The sequence below is a fragment of the Ischnura elegans genome (genome assembly GCF_921293095.1).
Source record: "Ischnura elegans chromosome 13 unlocalized genomic scaffold, ioIscEleg1.1 SUPER_13_unloc_4, whole genome shotgun sequence".
NCBI classification, from domain to species: Eukaryota; Metazoa; Arthropoda; class Insecta; order Odonata; family Coenagrionidae; genus Ischnura; species Ischnura elegans.
Window position 1 is genome coordinate 31,779 of NW_025791660.1, and position 6,926 is coordinate 38,704.

Sequence of the window (6,926 nt, forward strand, 5' to 3'; positions counted from 1 at the left end):
AATGTTGTCGTTGAGAAAGTTGTCGTTGAGAATGCTGTCGTTGAGAATGTTGTCGTTGAGAATGTTGTCGTTGAGAATGCTGTCGTTGAGAATGTTGTCGTTGAGAATGTTGTCGTTGAGTATGTTGTCGTTGAGAATTTTGTCGTTGAGAATGTTGTCGTTGAGAATGTTGTCGTTGAGAATGTTGTCGTTGAAAAAGTTGTCGTTGAGAATATTGTCGTTGAAAATGTTGTCATTGAAAATGTTGTCGTTGAGAATGTTGTCGTTGAGAATGTTGTCGTTGAGAATGTTGTCGTTGAGAATGTTGTCGTTGAGAATGCTGTCGTTGAGAATGTTGTCGTTGAGAATGTTGTCGTTGAGAATGTTGTCGTTGAGAATTTTGTTGTTGAGAATAATGTCGTTGAAAAAGTTGTCGTTGAGAATGTTGTGGTTGAAAATGTTGTCGTTGAAAATGTTGTCATTGATAATGTTGTCGTTGAAATTGTTGTCGTTGAAAATGTTGTCGTTGAAAAATTTGTCGTTGAAAATATTGTCGTTGAAAATGTTGTCGTTGATAATGTTGTCGTTGAGAATTTTGTCGCTGAGAATTTAGTCGTTGAGAATGTTGTCGCTGAAAATGTTGTCGTTGAGAATGTTATCGTTGAGAATGTTGTCGTTGAAGATGTTGTCGTTGAAAATGTTGTCGTTTAGAATGTTGTCGTTGAGAATGTTGTCGTTGAAGATGTTGTCGTTGAAAATGTTGTCGTTGAAAATGGTGTCGTTAAAAATGTTGTCGTTGAAAATGTTGTCGTTGAAAATGTTGTCGTTAAAAATGTTGTCGCTGCAAATGTTGTCGTTGAAAATGTTGTCGTTGAAATGTAGTCGTTGAAAATGTTGTCATTGAAAATGTTGTCGTTGAAAATGTTGTCGTTGAGAATGTTGTCGTTGAGAATATTTTCGTTGAGAATGTTGTCGTTGAGATTGTTGTCGTTGCGAATGTTTTCGTTGAAAATGTTGTCGTTGAAAATTTTGTCATTGAAAATGTTATCGTTGAAAATGTTGTCGTTGAAAATGTTGTCGTTGAAAATGTTGTCGTTGAAACTGTTGTCGTTGAAATTTTTGTCGTTGAAAATGTTGTCGTTGAAAAATTTGTCGTTGAAAATGTTGTCGTTGAAAATTTTGTCGTTGAAAATTTTATCGTTGAGAATGTTGTCGTTAAGAATGTTGCCGTTGAGAATGTTGTCGCTGAAAATGTTGTCTTTGAGAATGTTGTCGTTGAGAATGTTGTCGCTGAGAATTTTGTCGTTGAGAATGTTGTCGCTGAAAATGTTGTCGTTGAGAATGTTATCGTTGAGAATGCTGTCGTTGAAGATGTTGTCGTTGAAAATGTTGTCGTTTAGAATGTTGTCGTTGAGAATGTTGTCGTTGAAGATGTTGTCGTTGAAAATGTTGTCGTTGAAAATGGTGTCGTTAAAAATGTTGTCGTTGAAAACGTTGTCGTTGAAAATGTTGTCGTTAAAAATTTTGTCGCTGCAAATGTTGTCGTTGAAAATGTTGTCGTTGAAAATATTGTCGTTGAAATGTAGTCGTTGAAAATGTTGTCATTGAAAATGTTGTCGTTGAAAATGTTGTCGTTGAGAATGTTGTCGTTGAGAATATTTTCGTTGAGAATGTTGTCGTTGAGATTGTTGTCGTTAAGAATGTTTTCGTTGAAAATGTTGTCGTTGAAAATTTTGTCATTGAAAATGTTATCGTTGAAAATGTTGTCGTTGAAAATGTTGTCGTTGAAAATGTTGTCGTTGAAACTGTTGTCGTTGAAATTTTTGTCGTTGAAAATGTTGTCGTTGAAAATTTTGTCGTTGAAAATGTTGTCGTTGAAAATTTTGTCGTTGAAAATTTTATCGTTGAGAAGGTTGTCGTAAAGAATGTTGCCGTTGAGAATGTTGTCGCTGAAAATGTTGTCTTTGAGAATGTTGTCGTTGAGAATGTTGTCGCTGAGAATTTTGTCGTTGAGAATGTTGTCGCTGAAAATGTTGTCGTTGAGAGTGTTATCGTTGAGAATGTTGTCGTTGAAGATGTTGTCGTTGAAAATGTTGTCGTTTCATATGTTGTCGTTGAAAATGTTGTCGTTGAAGATGTTATCGTTGAAAATGTTGTCGTTGAAAATGTTGTCGTTAAAAATGATGTCGTTGAAAATGTTGTCGATGAAAATGTTGTCGTTAAAAATGTTGTCGCTGCAAATGTTGTCGTTGAAAATGTTGTCGTTGAAAATGTTGTCGTTGAAACTGTTGTCGTTGAAATTTTTGTCGTTGAAAATGTTGTCGTTGAAAATTTTGTCGTTGAAAATGTTGTCGTTGAAAATGTTTTTGAAAATGTTGTCGTTGAAAATGTTGACGTTAAGAAGGTTTGCGTTGAAAATGTTGTCGTTAATAATGTTGTCGTTGAGAATGATGTCGTTGAGAATGTTGTCGTTGAAAATGTTGTCTTTGAGAATTTTGTCGTTGAATATGTTGTCGTTGAAAATGTTGTCGTTGAAAATGTTTTTGAATATGTTGTCATTGAAAATGTTGTCGTTAAAATAGTTGTCGTTGAAAATGTTGATGTTGTTATTGTTGTTGTTGTAATTTTTGTTGTTGATGTTGTTGTTGTTGTTGATGAAAATGTTTTCGTTGAAAATGTTGTCGTTGTAAATGTTGTCGTTGAAAATGTTGTCTTTGAAAATGTTGTCGTTGAGAATGTTGTCGTTGAGAATGTTGCCGTTGAGAATGTTGTCGTTGAAAATGTTGTCTTTGTGTATGTTGTCGTTGAGAATGTTGTCGCTGAGAATGTTGTCGTTGAGAATGCTTTTGTTGAGAATGTTGTCGTTGAGAAAGTTGTCGTTGAGAATGTTGTCGTTGAAGATGTTGTCGTTGAAAATGTTGTCGTTGAAAATGGTGTCGTTAAAAATGTTGTCGCTGAAAATGTTGTCGTTGAAAATGTTGTCGTTAAAAATGTTGTAGCTGCAAATGTTGTCGTTGAAAATGTTGTCGTTGAAAATATTGTCGTTGAAATGTAGTCGTTGAATATGTTGTCATTGAAAATGTTGTCGTTGAAAATGTTGTCGTTGAGAATGTTGTCGTTGAGAATATTTTCGTTGAGAATGTTGTCGTTGAGATTGTTGTCGTTAAGAATGTTTTCGTTGAAAATGTTGTCGTTGAAAATTTTTCATTGAAAATGTTATCGTTGAAAATGTTGTCGTTGAAAATGTTGTCGTTGAAAATGTTGTCGTTGAAACTGTTGTCGTTGAAATTTTTGTCGTTGAAAATGTTGTCGTTGAAAATTTTGTCGTTGAAAATGTTGTCGTTGAAAATTTTGTCGTTGAAAATTTTATCGTTGAGAATGTTGTCGTTAAGAATGTTGCCGTTGAGAATGTTGTCGCTGAAAATGTTGTCTTTGAGAATGTTGTCGTTGAGAATGTTGTCGCTGAGAATTTTGTCGTTGAGAATGTTGTCGCTGAAAATGTTGTCGTTGAGAATGTTATCGTTGAGAATGTTGTCGTTGAAGATGTTGTCGTTGAAAATGTTGTCGTTTCATATGTTGTCGTTGAAAATGTTGTCGTTGAAGATGTTATCGTTGAAAATGTTGTCGTTGAAAATGTTGTCGTTAAAAATGATGTCGTTGAAAATGTTGTCGTTGAAAATGTTGTCGTTAAAAATGTTGTCGCTGCAAATGTTGTCGTTGAAAATGTTGTCGTTGAAAATGTTGTCGTTGAAACTGTTGTCGTTGAAATTTTTGTCGTTGAAAATGTTGTCGTTGAAAATTTTGTCGTTGAAAATGTTGTCGTTGAAAATGTTTTTGAAAATGTTGTCGTTGAAAATGTTGACGTTAAGAAGGTTGTCGTTGAAAATGTTGTCGTTAATAATGTTGTCGTTGAGAATGATGTCGTTGAGAATGTTGTCGTTGAAAATGTTGTCTTTGAGAATTTTGTCGTTGAATATGTTGTCGTTGAAAATGTTGTCGTTGAAAATGTTTTTGAATATGTTGTCATTGAAAATGTTGTCGTTAAAATAGTTGTCGTTGAAAATGTTGATGTTGTTATTGTTGTTGTTGTAATTTTTGTTGTTGATGTTGTTGTTGTTGTTGATGAAAATGTTTTCGTTGAAAATGTTGTCGTTGTAAATGTTGTCGTTGAAAATGTTGTCTTTGAAAATGTTGTCGTTGAGAATGTTGTCGTTGAGAATGTTGCCGTTGAGAATGTTGTCGTTGAAAATGTTGTCTTTGTGTATGTTGTCGTTGAGAATGTTGTCGCTGAGAATGTTGTCGTTGAGAATGCTTTTGTTGAGAATGTTGTCGTTGAGAAAGTTGTCGTTGAGAATGTTGTCGTTGAAGATGTTGTCGTTGAAAATGTTGTCGTTGAAAATGGTGTCGTTAAAAATGTTGTCGTTGAAAATGTTGTCGTTGAAAATGTTGTCGTTAAAAATGTTGTAGCTGCAAATGTTGTCGTTGAAAATGTTGTCGTTGAAAATATTGTCGTTGAAATGTAGTCGTTGAAAATGTTGTCATTGAAAATGTTGTCGTTGAAAATGTTGTCGTTGAGAATGTTGTCGTTGAGAATATTTTCGTTGAGAATGTTGTCGTTGAGATTGTTGTCGTTAAGAATGTTTTCGTTGAAAATGTTGTCGTTGAAAATTTTGTCATTGAAAATGTTATCGTTGAAAATGTTGTCGTTGAAAATGTTGTCGTTGAAAATGTTGTCGTTGAAACTGTTGTCGTTGAAATTTTTGTCGTTGAAATATTTGTCGTTGAAAATGTTGTCGTTGAAAATTTTGTCGTTGAAAATTTTATCGTTGAGAATGTTGTCGTTAAGAATGTTGCCGTTGAGAATGTTGTCGCTGAAAATGTTGTCTTTGAGAATGTTGTCGTTGAGAATGTTGTCGCTGAGAATTTTGTCGTTGAGAATGTTGTCGCTGAAAATGTTGTCGTTGAGAATGTTATCGTTGATAATGTTGTCGTTGAAGATGTTGTCGTTGAAAATGTTGTCGTTTCATATGTTGTCGTTGAAAATGTTGTCGTTGAAGATGTTATCGTTGAAAATGTTGTCGTTGAAAATGTTGTCGTTAAAAATGATGTCGTTGAAAATGTTGTCGTTGAAAATGTTGTCGTTAAAAATGTTGTCGCTGCAAATGTTGTCGTTGAAAATGTTGTCGTTGAAAATGTTGTCGTTGAAATTTTTGTCGTTGAAAATGTTGTCGTTGAAAATTTTGTCGTTGAAAATGTTGTCGTTGAAAATGTTTTTGAAAATGTTGTCGTTGAAAATGTTGACGTTAAGAAAAATGTCGTTGAAAATGTTGTCGTTAATAATGTTGTCGTTGAGAATGATGTCGTTGAGAATGTTGTCGTTGAAAATGTTGTCGTTGAAAATGTTTTTGAATATGTTGTCATTGAAAATGTTGTCGTTAAAATAGTTGTCGTTGAAAATGTTGATGTTGTTATTGTTGTTGTTGTAATTTTTGTTGTTGATGTTGTTGTTGTTGTTGATGAAAATGTTTTCGTTGAAAATGTTGTCGTTGTAAATGTTGTCGTTGAAAATGTTGTCTTTGAAAATGTTGTCGTTGAGAATGTTGTCGTTGAGAATGTTGCCGTTGAGAATGTTGTCGTTGAAAATGTTGTCTTTGTGTATGTTGTCGTTGAGAATGTTGTCGCTGAGAATGTTGTCGTTGAGAATGCTTTTGTTGAGAATGTTGTCGTTGAGAAAGTTGTCGTTGAGAATGTTGTCGTTGAAAATGTTGTCGTTTCATATGTTGTCGTTGAAAATGTTGACGTTGAAAATGTTGTCGTTGAAAATGTTGTCGTTGAAAATGTTGTCATTGAAAATGTTGTCGTTGAAAATGTTGTCGTTAAAAATGTTGTCGTTGAGAATGTTGTCGTTGAGAATGTTGTCGTTAAGAATTTTTTCGTTGAAAATGTTGTCGTTGAAAATTTTGTCATTGAAAATGTTGTCGTTGAAAATGTTGTCGTTGAAATTATTGTCGTTGAAAATGTTGTCGTTGAAAATGTTGTTGAAAATGTTGTCGTTGAAAATGTTGACGTTAAGATGGTTGTCGTTGAAAATGTTGTCGTTAATAATGTTGTCGTTGAGAATGTTGTCGTTGAGAATGTTGTCGTTGAAAATGTTGTCGTTGAGAATGTTGTCGTTAAAATGTTTTCTTTGAGAATTTTGTCGTTGAAAATGTTGTCGTTGAAAATGTTGTCGTTGAAAATGTTTTTGAAAATGTTGTCATTGAAAATGTTGTCGTTAAAATTGTTGTCGTTGAAAATGTTGATGTTGTTATTGTTGTTGTTGTTGTTGTAATTTTTGTTGTTGTTGTTGTTGTTGATGAAAATGTTGTCGTTGAAAATGTTGTCGTTGAAAATGATGTCGTTGTAAATGTTGTCGTTGAAAATGTTGTCTTTGAAAATGTTGTCGTTGAGAATGTTGTCGTTGAGAATGTTGCCGTTGAGAATGTTGTCGTTGAAAATGTTGTCGTTGGGTGTTGTCGTTGAGAATGTTGTCGCTGAGAAAGTTGTCGTTGAGAATGTTGTCGTTGAGAATGTTATCGTTGAGAATGACGTCGTTGAAAATGTTGTCGTTGAGAATGTTGTCGTTGAAAATGTTGTCGTTGAAAATGTTGTCGTTGAAAATGTTGTCACTGAAAATGATGTCGTTGAAAATGTTGTCGTATAAAATATGTTTGAAAATGTTATCGTTTAAAATGTTGTCGTTGAAAATGTTGTACTTGAAAATTTTGTCGCTGAAAATGTTGTCGCCTAAAATGTTGTCGTTGAAAATGTTGTCGTTGAAAATGTTGTCGTTGAAAATACTGTCGTTGATAATGTTGTCGTTGAAAATGTTAACGTTGAAAATGTTGTCGGTGAAAATGTTGTCGTTGAAAATGTTGTCATTGGGAATGTTGTCATTGAAAATGTTG